General features: G+C 43.1%; 1 long non-coding RNA gene across 14 annotated transcripts in view; it reads left to right on the forward strand.

Moving 5' to 3' along the window:
- LOC308573901 overlaps positions 1 to 13,521 on the forward strand; it is a 68,026-nt gene that overhangs the window by 33,039 nt on the left and 21,466 nt on the right. For 4 of the 14 annotated variants that reach the window (XR_014002190.1, XR_014002191.1, XR_014002196.1 and 1 more), the window contains one exon: positions 4,375 to 4,485. The exons of 7 other annotated variants lie outside the window; for them this stretch is intronic. This is a non-coding gene — a long non-coding RNA (uncharacterized lncRNA). Of the gene's footprint in view, positions 1 to 4,306; positions 4,486 to 10,772; positions 11,008 to 13,521 lie in introns of all 14 variants that reach the window. 3 more of the 14 variants (XR_014002195.1, XR_014002197.1, XR_014002192.1) reach the window with 2 other exon arrangements.

Consider the following 13,521-nt stretch of genomic DNA (forward strand, 5'->3'; position numbering starts at 1 on the left):
AACATTAAGCACAAGCTGAAAGAGAGCTAGCCTTCAGAAATCACAAATCTATGGCTGTTGCAATGGACTTCTCCAGCAAGACAACATGTACAAAAATGCACACACTTGGTTAATGTATGCATGAAAATGCTTATAGTATTAAAAATAACATATAAAAATTATATTAGGGAAAATGGCATACAAAAATGTGTGTATCAGGGGAAATCCACACTAAAATGCTGATGAATTTTCATGGGGACTTAAAATTCTTTTTTGCATGCTGATGTAGAAATGTGGAGAAGTGAAATTGAGACAGAAAAGAATGAGAAACTGAGAGAAACTGAAATTGACAGATTTGACGGTTCCTCCCTAGAATGCAACTTCAGTTTCATTTGCATCTTCTGTCCTCCAGCAAAACAAACACACCCCACAAGTGCTGCAAGAAAAGTTGTAAGACACATTAGTATCTCACATGAAAAGGGTCTACAGTCCTCCTTTGTGCTTGAAGAATGCACCTCTTTGTCAGGCAGAAACTGGGCACATGTTATTATTGTATTAAGCCAGCCTGATAAAAGCTATCATATAATCTACACCACCCACCTAGCAGGAAAACATGGAAAAATGCACCAACATTTTAAAGAAACAATTATAATCATGCACACACTGTTGATAAGAAAGGAGACAAAGTTTGAATTTGGGAAGCAGGTACAGCTCACCTGGGAAAGATCAAAGTGCCCAGAGGTTTTAACTGGAGTCATAAATTGCCTTAACATACATCATTAGTCAATTCTGATGGGATACTGAACCATGAGATATATTTAATAGGCTGCAATCCTATATCTACTTACTTGGGGGTAGGAATGTCAGAGAATTCTGACAACAAACAGAAACGGGAACAGAAATGGCTGATGTTTGCTTACCGTATTTTTTGCTCTATAAGACTCACTTTTTCCCTCCTAAAAAGTAAGGGGAAATGTGTGTGCGTCTTATGGAGCGAATGCAGGCTGCGCAGCTATCACAGAAGCCAGAACAGCAAGAGGGACTGCTGCTTTCACTGCGCAGCGATCCCTCTTGCTGTTCTGGCTTCTGAGATTCAGAATATATATATATATTTGTTTTCCTCCTCCAAAAACTAGGTGCGTCTTGTGGTCTGGTGCGTCTTATAGAGCGAAAAATACGGTATTTGTCCCATATCCAGAATGGAAATAAATCCAGTGAACATTATATTGTCGTTGCTTTCAGTCCACAAATGATACCTGACATTCACAATGCATTTCCGTTGCATTGAAATAGTGGGGGTGGAATCACATAATGTAAGGTTACCAGATTTGTTTCAATGAATCCAGGGACACTTTTCAACTTCAGTAGGAATGATAGGATTTTGTCAGGGGACTGATTTGTAAATCCGGGGACTGTCCCCGGGAAACGGGGACGTCTGGTAACCTTACTAATGACAATATGATTTCCACAATTTATATGAATTACATCATTTTGCCACAGCTGACAGCAATAATGTAGTTTTGGGTGGAAGATGAACTGCAGTGGATCAGAAACAGTGCTGCATGTGAGAGATAACAGTGCATCTTTACATCCCTACCTGGCCCACTGAAGTTGTTGAGACTTTCTTCTGAATAGACATGTATAGGATTTTGCTGTAAGGCAGTGATAGCCACCAATTTAGATGACTTTAAAAGAGGATTAGACAAATTTATGGAAGAGGTTATCATGGCTGCTAGCTGAGATGGTTATGCTCTGCCTCTACGGACAGAGGCAGTAATGCTTCTGAATACCAGTTGCTGGAAATCACAGGAGTGGAGGGGGTTCTTGTGCATGCCAGTTGTGTACAGTGGTACCTCGGGTTAAGTACTTAATTCGTTCCGGAGGTCCGTTCTTAACCTGAAACTGTTCTTAACCTGAGGTACCACTTTGGCTAATGGGGCCTCCTGCTGCTGCTGCGCCGCTGGAGCACGATTTCTGTTCTCATCCTGAAGCAAAGTTCTTAACCCAAGGTACTGTTCCTGGGTTAGCGGAGTCTGTAACCTGAAGCATATGTAACCCGAGGTACCACTGTACAAGCATTTGGTTGGCTCTGTGAGAGCAGGATGCTGGACTAGATAGGTCATCGGCTTAATCCAGCAGCCTTTCCTTGCATTCTTACTTGCAACTCTAAAATTGACTCTGACCAGTTGACTGAAGATTTAAAAGTTGAAGCACTAGTACAAATCTTTCACCTAGTTTTAATTTAGGCCCATATACTGCAGGCATCTTTTCTTCCTTGGGGTGGAACACACCAGGTTGGGTGGGCGACATTCTGAATGGGGAAAAATACTCAGGAAGGTTGAAGAAGTCTCTTTCTCCCCACACAGAACTTCTCCTCCAGATTGCAACCTATTTATGCAGCTGCTTTAGGTTAAAATAAGGCATATATATGCATGCTTTTTTAACCTAAAGCGGCATAACTGAGTGTCATGAGTATCACACATAGATTGGTTCTAAGGACTGTTTAGCAAATTATGGGGAGCAAACCTGCATTTGCTATTGAGGGGTAAACTAGATTCAGGCTTTGGAGATTCAGGATCAGGTTTCACATCTCTAAACTGGATTGGGACCACCATGCTGCAGGAAGGGTTAAACTGTCTCACTTCCATTTTCTCCAGTGTATTCTATTACTTGACTCACCTGGCTCAGGCTGTAATGAGTCTTATTGGGGAGAAACATATGGGTTTATAGATGTGTTCCCTAACAGGACAAAGTAGCAGGTTTGTGGGGTGTGCTATCAAAGGGCGATTTGCACTGAGTTAACCCTTTCATTGGGTTAACCATTGCTTTGCAAGTGCCTATTCAGTCCCAATCTAATTTGCTCTTTGCTCGACTGCTTCTAAAGGGAACTTAAAGAGATGGGATATATAATAATGGTTCTCCATGATCATCTAGATTGGCACTGTACCAGTGAAGTCTGGGTTTCTGACAAGCATATCTATATGAAACGGGTGTTAGTCACATCTAAATGCCGCATTTTAAGGAACCACATCTAAAATAATCTTAAATGTACACCTTAAATGTGCAATAAGTGAAGAAGCCCTAAATTAAGCGCGAACAATGTCAGATATACATACTGGATATCAAACACTAGTGAGTTTCACACACACACACACACACACACACACAAGCCCATGTTGCAATTTTCTGATCTGTTCCACCCATCCACAGCCAGGCTCCCAAGTGAATAAAAGATTTCTTCAAAATCAACACTACATGGGAGCCACAAGAACAAGTTTTCCTTTGTTGTGAATGCTATAGCATTATTTGCTGTAGGTTTTTTTTCAAAAAAAATATACATTCTAAATTAGGTCTGTGAAGGCATACTTCATCTTTAATTCATCACTCTCAGCTGAAAGAGATTAGCAATGTCTAGCACGCACCCCCTAGTTTGGTGCTGACCTCATCAAGTATGGCCTGAAATTAATTAGCCTCATTCATTCCAAATGGGGAGAAAAAGGATAATGGAGCAGTATTTTTAAAGATGACCACCACAAATTGCAAAGAGTGTGTTTAAAAGTATAACACCCCCTTCTCAAACACATACATTGTTTCAAAACCATCTAAGCTAACAAACTTACTACGTCTTGCAATGCTATGCTAAAATTAGCAAGAGATCAAGATAGGAGGGCCTGGTTATATTTAGGAAGTTAGTTTACTTGTAACAAATAAGCTGAGAATCAGAGTACCTGGAATAAATGAACCAAGATGTGGTTCTGTTTTGGCTGGACTAAGCACATTAGTGTATGTACTGTAGGTAGATGAATGTGTATAGAGCTACATGAGGCACCCCCCAGATGTAGTTGGACTGCAACTCTCATAATCCCCGAGTCAGACAATTGGTCCATCTAGCTCCAGTACTGTCTACACGGACTGGCAGGGGCTCTCCAGGGTTTCAGGCAAGGGACACTCCCAGCCCTACTGGGAGATGCCAGGGGTTGAACCTTGGACCTTCTGCACGCAAAGCAGATATTCTGCCAGTGAAATAGGGTCCGTTGTCCACCTATTACATCTTTGGAAATTCCTCTACATTCTCACAGGAAATGGCATGACATGAAACAGCAATTCTAACTTGCAAAGGGCGAAGGGACTGTGTAGGAATTAGCCAGGAATATTGAACAATTGCAAGCATTATCATATGAAGGTGTTATTGAATACTCCTGGGTCTCCCCCCCCCCATTTTGGTAAAAGGATGTATAAAGCCCTCATATTTCTCTCTCTCTCTCTCTCTCTCTCTCTCTCTCTCTCTCTCTCTCTCTCTCTCCCTCTCTCTCTCTCTCTGCTGTAGCAAAGCCGTAGAAAATTATCAGCAAGAAATGAAAGCTGTCTCTTCCATCTTTGGTTTAATTAACACAGGTATTCCAATTGAACTCCATTTATCAAGCGATCATGGATTAAACAGTAACTCAGGGCTGACAATGAAAATGTTACCAGGAGGGCGGTGAAGAATAGATTGAAGAAAACCAAGTGAGTGACTTTGCCATTGTGGGCAAGAACGAGCTTGTGTAAATATTAGCTAGGAAACATGGTTCTTTTAGTCAGATGGAGGGATTGTTTTGTTTTTGCAGCCCGGAAAAGTTGGTTTGCCAGTCGATGCATCTATTCATTAACACTATGAATTGTGACTGGTTTTGTTTTTTTAAACCCACCAATCTTTTTAATATACCAGTTTCTCAGCTAAAACCCATAGACTTTTTAGTGGAGTTCCTGAATAGGAAGAGGCAGCAATGCTTTGGAGGCATAGAGGGGAGAAGATTGCTCTTGTGAGTTTCCTACAGGCTTCTGGTTGGCTACTATGACAACAGGTTGTTGGGCTGGGCTCAAAGTCTAGTATAATGGCACAGCCTGAATTTACTGCTTTGTGACTGAATTCCACCCAAATATATTGACAGCCTGGAAGCATCCTTCATCCTTTTGGGTTCTTGCCTGTCCCTAAAGGCATTTTGCACACCCACACATTTTGAGGTGTGGTGTAGTGGTTAAGAGCGAGACTCGTAATCTAGGGAACCGGGTTTGCGTCTCCGCTCCTCCACATGCAGCTGCTGGGTGACCTGGGGCCAGTCACACTTCTCTGAAGTCTCTCAGCCTCACTCACTTCACAGAGTGTTTGTTGTGGGGGAAGAAGGGAAAGGAGAATGTTAGCCACTTTGAGATTCCTTCGGATAGTGATAAAGCGGGATATCAAATCCAAACTCTTCTTCTTCTCTTCTTCTCCTCAGCCTGTTGTTACCTCCCTCTTACAACAAGGATATTATAAGGCATCGTTTTCCTTCCACCTGGTATATGTCACATGTAGCGGTGTTTCCATTCTGCTGCATTTCGTTTTCCACTAAAAACAATGTTATTTTTCTTGTTGGCAAAATCCAGCCATAGGAACTAGTGAGATGAATAGCATATGTTTCAGCATAAGCTGAACTGTAGCAGAATGGAAAAGGCTCTGGTTGTGACAAACACAGGATGGGAAAGAAATCATTGCCTCCTTACATCCCTTCTGGGCTTTAGGGAAGGCCTAAGCAGGCCATGTGTGGCCTGCAGACTGCTCACCTATGAGCTAGACAAAGGAGTAAATAATGAGTAAAGGCATTTCAACAACAACAACGTCATAATTAGTGGAAGGAATAAGACCAAACAGTGTGTTGATGTTGATTGTCCCTCAGTTTACTGGGGTATCCCCTAAGCACACATTGCAGTAAAATAAACACCTGCCAGCCATATAGAGAAGCAAACCAAGCCTTTCCCTTTCTTCCTTCCAGTCGTCTTTTTTTAAAAAATATATAAAGGAAACGGAATCTATAATTGTAGATGCTTATCTGCAACAGCTGTCTCTGAAGGAAAACACTAGAAAAATGGCTGCTGGGATGATGTTGCCGGTGCAGTAGGACACTTAAGGGCCAAAAATGTGTTCCTGATAATTAAAAAAAGAAAGAAAGTAGTGACATAACATACTCCCCCCTCTGCCCAAATGCATTCCCTGCTCTGAATTACCTGAGCTCACTCATATCTCCTTCAGGAGGCATATCTGCTGAGCACAACAGCCTTAGGAGGCCACCTAGCCATGGAGTTATAATTAGTGAGGCTTGTTCATAATGGCTTCAGAGGGTAGGAGAGCAGTGGTGCAGACTAGGCCTGGGGGCTCTTTCTTTCTTTCTTTCTTTCTTTCTTTCTTTCTTTCTTTCTTTCTTTCTTTCTTTCTTTCTTTCTTTCTTTCTTTTTCATTCATTGCCTTGCTGGGGGGGGGGAGACATTGTGTATAGGAGCTTTGTGACATGTGATGCTACTACCTCTCACACCAGTCAAATTGGAGTAGGAGGGTTTGAAAGGAACATAAGAGAGAGAGAGAGAAAAAGAATACCTTGGATCACTGACCATTTACCAAATGATAGGGGTGGGGAACAGAAACGCAGATTCATACATGATGGAGGCCAGAGCTGGGGAAGCTTTTCAGTCTGAGGGCCATACTGCTTTCTGAGCAACCTTCCAGGGGCCACACATGCCAGTGTTTGGTGGGGCTAGAGGCAAAGGGAGGCAGAGCAATTAATGCAAAATTTGCACAGTAGGTTAGTTTTGACGCTCCCTTCTGTATCCTCCATCCAGGAAGCACAAAGCATTTACTCCAATTCAAGGACACATTCCAGAAGCAGGGCCAGTAGGAGGTGTGGTCTAGGAGAGTGCTGAGGGCCCAGTAGAGAGGTTGTTGAAATATGCTGCACCAGAGCATTGTGGGAAATTTAAACTGGTGACTTGCCTTTGCCAACTGTGGCTCTGTCACACGTGACCTACTGGTATTGGAAGGAGTCAACTAGAGGGCATGTTGTTTAGGGCCCTCTCAAGCCTTGAAGGGTTGGGTTCAGGATGGCCCTGTCTCCTACTTTACAAAGGACAGACCTCTGTTTGAAGGAGTCCTCTATTTAAAGGGCTGTCTGGTCTGGATCTAGCTTAAAGCATACCTTCCAACATTTCTCCAATGAAAATAGGGATTTCCCATTCCATAATGATAATTTTACTCTTTATACCCCACACATCTCATTGGGTTGCCCCAGCACTCTGGGCAGCTTCCAACATATATAAAAACATAATAAAACGTTAAACATTAAAAAAACCCTTCCCTATACAGGATTGCCTTCAGACAGTTCAGGGGTTGGATAACTCCATACCCTCCAACATTTCTCCAATGAAAATAGGGACATCCTAAGGAAAAGTGGGACATTCTAGGATCCAGTCAGAAAATGGGAGAGTTTCTCTAAATCAGGGACATCCCTGGAAAACAGGGACACTTGGAGGGTTTGGCTTAAAGGCAAAGAGCTATAAGAAGGGAGGGCAGACATCGCTCCCCGTCAACAGAAAGCTTCAGGCACTCAAACCTGAACAAGTGCACCAATCATGTTGCTGCAGTATTCCCCACTAGGGTGAGATACGCTGCAGCTTTCAGTAGATAGCAATTATTTCTATTTTTGCATCTATTACTATACATATGTAAATTGTATGCAAATATGTGTGCTTTATTCAGTCCTCTCTTTTTTGGGGGGGAGGGGCATTGCATTTCCTCTTCTTATGGCAACCCCTAGTGGTCCCTCTAGTTGCCCTACAAGGCTTGAGTGGAGTGTGGAAGAGGAGAGAGGGAAGGAGAATCTAGGGGACTTCCAGGAGAACAGTGGTGGGGACAACTTGGTCTCTGTGAGACCATGCCCATAACTTGGACCTTCTCATATCAGGAACATTCAAATTGCTTTTTCCCCTTTAAAATCTTGTTTGTAATTTAAAAAAGAATTACGTTGATGCATGTGTTTTAATCGATGCTGTGAGCTGCCTTGGGACCTGCCCTTGTGAGAAAGGTGGGATCTAAAATAAGTATATAATATTCTGCATGCAAAGCACCTGCTCTTCCACTGAGATACAGCCTTTGATTCATGGAGGAGAGGCTACAAAATAAGCTACCGAGAGGCTACCTTCAGGTTCAGAGGCCTCTGAATGCCATTTGCTAGGGAGCAACAATAGGAAGGGATTCAGTGATAGAGCACCTGATTTGGCCCCACGTTCAACCTCCTGCACGTCCCAGGTAGGCCTGGGAAAGGTGCCCTGCCTGAATGAATCCCTGGAGAGCTCTTGCTAGTCAGTGTGGACAATACTGAACTAGATAGATCCATGGTCTGATTCAGTATAAAGCAGCTTCTTATGTTCCAATGATTCAAAGCAGAATATGGCTGGCCCCAGTGGAAAAGAAGATACAGTGGTACCTCGGGTTAAGTACTTAATTCGTTCCAGAGGTCCGTTCTTAACCTGAAACTGTTCTTAACCTGAAGCACCACTTTAGCTAATGGGGCCTCCTGCTGCCGCTGCTCCGCTGGTGCACAATTTTTGTTCTCATCCTGAAGCAAAGTTCTTACCTGAGGTACTATTTCTGTAACCTGAAGCATCTCTAACCTGAAGTATATGTAACCCGAGGTACCACTGTCCTGGATTAGATTGACTTCACAAAGTTCAAGAGGGAAAACACAAGGGTCAAACTATTTGAGTGAATCTTCAGAATTTTTCTTTTTTGGGCGGAGAATGGACAGGGAGTGGCAAGAAAGAGGGAACATTCCCATAAACATTGTTTTCCTTGGAAACCGTGCAGTTTGATATGAAATCCAAACCTGATAAAATCCCAGTCAATATTAGCAATGCTAATGACATGTCCCCTCATTCCTATTTTCAAATGTTGGATTTCATCTATACATAGTTAAAAGCTAGTAGCCAAACAAAGAAAAAGTGGGGGTTGGGTGGGTGGGTAAGCACTGGGGAATCGAAGCCCATTTGAAAGAGAGAGAGACAGACATACAGACAGAGAGAGAGAGGAGAGAGAGAGAGAAGGGTGGGGGAAAATCTACATTTTAATGAAAATATTTTCAAGCCATTTCAAATAAGAGTCCAAGAGAAATAATTACAAAAGTTTGGAAAGAAAGAGCATTAGCTTTGATAGCTTTCTCCTCTGTGAAGCAATTAAAACGAGCCATTTTTCAAATACTAAGCAGAAAATTACTAATGGACGGACTCAGAAAAGCTTTCATTTCAATCTCATGTCCTTTATTCTTCTAAAAAAAGAAAGAGGGGGGAATAAGGTGGTTTTCAGATAGATTACTACATAAAGGAGTCACTCGCTCGATGTCATAAAAACTATGGCAGCGTAGAATGACGGAGATTAACATCCAGATTTAAATCACGCAACAGTCCAGTTAATAGCGACATCTAATTAAAGAATGCATTATAAGTCTGTAATGTTGATTTGATGGAGAAAACCTCAACTTTGGAGTTTTCCATCGTAATGTACTGTTCATATAGCAGCAGATGTCCAAGTAAGACAATTCAGTTCCTCATTCCTACCACAATTATCAGTTTCTTGGGCTACCTTTAGTCAAAAAAGGAAGGACCTTATACCGAGTCAGACCCAGGGACAATCCAGGCAAAGCCTTGGTTCTAAAACCAGTGTCTTGGATCTCTTTGGTCACAATGGCTGCTGTGCTATTTGGCTAATTCCGCCCAAGGCCTTGAGAAGCAGGGAATGGTTATTTAGTCTTTGCTCCCTGAGACCTTGGAGACATCCAAAATACAGCCTGATAATCTCCTGGATCAGTTTGGATGGATAGATAACAGGCGTAGCATACCCCTCAACTGTCCTGCTTTGAATGGGACATCCCAGAATTACAGGAGACATTCCAGCTTCTGACTGGATCCTGGGATGTCCTGTTTTGACTCCTGTGAGAGCTCAGCCTTGAAAGATGCACATTTTGCGGTGTTGTGCTCTTGCACAAGTCATGTGACATGCATGGGAGCACAACATCGAAGGATCAGCATCCCAATTTTCCTTTTCTGCAAGTTGGAGAATATGGTGTGGTGATAGCTTACAACTGTTGGGGTTTGGTTTGCTCCAGGGGTTCATAGCAGCTCCTGAATCTGTTGGGAAAGTGCTGATCTGGGTCTTGGGTCAGGCTGAATACTTAAAAAGGCTGGCTGAACTAAGGTCCATTTTATTTATTTATTTTGTCAGTAATGATGACATCACAGAACGCTGCATCCATCATATTGGCTTCACTTTGCTGAAGCTAAGGTTACTTTGGGTCTCAAGTCTCCATGGATGGGAGACTACCTATGGACCTCTCCCATGTACACCACTTTGAGGTCATAGGATCTTAGAACTGTAGAGGTCTGATGAATAAAAATGGGATAGGAACAGAGGATCACACAAAATTGCTTTATAATAAGTTAGAACATTGTTCCATCAGCAATACCGACTGATAGCAGCTCTCCAGGGTTTCAGGCACAGGGACTCTCCCAGCTCTACCTGAGGATGCTGGGGATTAAACCTGGGACCTTCTGTATGCTATGGTCCTTGCTGCAGTAGAAAGCGGCCTTCTACTGTGTGAGACCATTGGCTGATCTAGAATAGTATAGAGGAAAAGCCACCTATTAGGCATGATGTTCAAATCACTGAATCAAAGCATGCCACTTTGCATACTACTGAATACTGGGGATTGGAGAAAGGCAAAGAGGGATGTCGTTGGACCACAACTCCAATCAGATGCAGCCAGCCTGGCCAATGGTCAAGGAGGGTGGGTGCTTTCTTTCAGCATCATATGGAGGGTAGCCCCCTTGGTCACCCTTGTACTAAGTAGTTTCTGACTGGTCATTGTCAGAATCAGAAGGCTGTTCTGGATTGACTTTGCAGCAAGAATGTTTTGTGTTCTTATTGAAACAGAGCTTCTTCTTCTCTCATTAAGAACTATTTGGTCAGCTATTTAAACTGCTCTGAATCAGAGTCTTCCTGTTCCTGGGCTGGTTCCCATACTCCTTTGAGTGCCACCTGACTGAAAAGCATATGGAATAAGGCATGATAACTCAGTTCTATTCCTGACCCAGTGGCACCTCCTCAAATACAGTGACTGCTTGCAGATTCCATCCACGTCTTTTCTTCATGAGGACTAGATCATTGTCTTTGCTTTCGAAGGAAAGCAGGTAATTCTACACCTTTACACTTTTGTGTGTGTGTAGAAAGGTATCATACACAACAGCAAACTAGGATTTGTAATTTCATTATTGATCTACCAAATCCCAGGGAGTGTGCTGCCAAAATCTAGGAAGTCTGAAACCTCCAAATAACACCAATGACCTTAGGAGGAACATGCCAGGAAGGCATTTTAGCATTGGCTAGAAGAGCATATTAAAATACAAGGCATTCGCTGTAGTAAAAACAGGGTACCTCATTCCAGCTGTCTATATATATTCCTTTCCAGCACTAAATCTGTCCAGGGACCTTTCAGAAATACTGCATTAAGCCTCATGCCTTCGCTTAGTGAATAGAAATGTGAAAAGGATGGAGATAAAAATCAGAGGGACACACAATAGCGAATGTTCTATGATTTAATCACCATTACAGCTTAAAACAGCACAGTCGACATTCACCCTTGGTAAGTCAGGGATAAATCTCTGTCTATGGCTGCCTGGAAGAGTGACGGCATGGTAACACCAGGTCCGTTGACAAAGCAGACCCCCAGAGGCGGTGCAAGGAAAGAGTTGAAGGGCACTGGAAGCTGCCTGTTTCAAGAACTGCTGTTTACTAGCAGAGAGCCCAGTCACTGCAGTGGCTGCTGTACTGGCCTGGTGTATCTGGCCAGAATCTTTGGCCAATTGCATCAGAATATCCTGGCTCCATCGCCCACATGCAGTTGTCACAGATGCACACAGAGAAGCACCTATCTTCCTGTTGAGCAGAGGGTGTACAATATACATCTCCATCATAGTGCTGGGCCAGACAGAGAGGTTTCTCTGGCCAGTGCAGCCTGTGCAACAGGCATCAAAAGTGCTTTGTCCCAGCTTGGCTATGTATGCTAGTTGTTGAATGTTTGCTCTATCCCATTGACTGTCCTGCCCCTGGATCATCAAGTCAAAGGTTGGAAGGGCACAGAGGAAGACTTGGTGGGCTGCTTAGGCCTGTAGTCTGGAAGTTCCCTGGCCCTGGTCTACCCTGACTGTTAGATGCTCCTCAGTGTTTTAGACAGGGGTCTTCCCATCCCTACATGGAGATGTCAGGTATTGAACCTGGAACTTTCTGTATGCAAAGCACACACTCTATAGACTGTTGGTTCATAGTTCACAATTGCTCATTGTTCACATAGCTCTATCAGCACGTAGTGATTTATATAGCGACATAGGTAAAGGTAAAGGGACTCCTGACCATTAGGTCCACTCGTGACCGACTCTGGGGTTGCATCACTCATCTCACTTTACTGGCTGAGGGAGCCGGTGTATAGCTTCCGGGTCAAGTGGCCAGCATGACTAAGCCACTTCTGGTGAACCAGAGCAGTGCACGGAAACGCCGCGGGAGCGGTACCTATTTATCTACTTGCACTTTGACATGCTTTCAAGCTGCTAGGTTGGCAGGAGCAGGGACCGAGCAATGGGAGCTCACCCTGTCGCAGGGATTCGAACTGCCGACCTTCTGATCAGCAAGCCCTAGGCTCTGTGGTTTAACCCACAGCACCACCCATGTCCCTTATATATAGTGACCTACGCAACAACAAAAAGGCTTAAATTTTGGCAGTTGCAAGGGGAAGAGGAAAGAAGGAAAGAAAAAAAGGGAGTGGCTTTAAAAGAGGATTAGACAAATTCATGGAGAATAAGGCTTTCCATGGATATTAGGCACATTGGCTATGCTCTACCTCCATTGGTGAAGGCAGTATGCCTCTGTACACCAGTTTCTGGAAATTGCAGGAGGGGAGAATCCTGTTGCTCTCAGGTCCTGCTTCTGGTCTTTCAGTATGCACTTGCTTGGCCCTTGTGAGAATAGGATGTTAGATTAAATGAGCCTTCAGTGTGATCTGGCAGCAAAGGTCTTCTTATGTACTGCAACTGGGGATGGAGTATGCATTTAAAGCTGAATGCACACAATTCACATGTATGAACTGAAACACAGCTATCTTTTGAAATCTGCACAGCTCTGAATTTTGCAATGCAGTTCTCCTGCCAAGTCATGGGCACAATAATGCATATACAGCGGTACCTTGGTACCCAAACAGCTTGGCTCCCGAACAAATCGGCTCCCGAACAAAACACCGCAAACCTGGAAGTAAGTGTTCCGGTTTGCGAACGTTTTTTGGAAGCTGGACATCTGACATGGCTTCCCCTTGAGTGCAGAAAGCTCCTGCAGCCAATCGGAAGCTGTGCCTTGGTTTTCGAATGGTTTTGGGCGTCAAATGGACTCCCGGAACGGATTAAGTTCGAGAACCAAGGTATCACCATATTAAGGTAAGGAGTACCTATATTAGTGAAAATAACATATAAAAATGCATTCTGTTAGGGGAAATAAAAAGTATTAGGAAAAACATGTTCCATAAAAATGTGTCCATTAGGCAAAATGTCATATAAAAACATGTATAGTGAGAAAAATTCACATTAAAATGTTCGTGAATTTTCGTAATTTAAAAAAAAATTGCTAACTAATGTGGAGAACTGAACTAAAGACTGGAAAAA

Source organism: Podarcis bocagei (genome assembly GCF_964188305.1).
Source record: "Podarcis bocagei genome assembly, chromosome: 14".
Classification (NCBI taxonomy): Eukaryota; Metazoa; Chordata; class Lepidosauria; order Squamata; family Lacertidae; genus Podarcis; species Podarcis bocagei.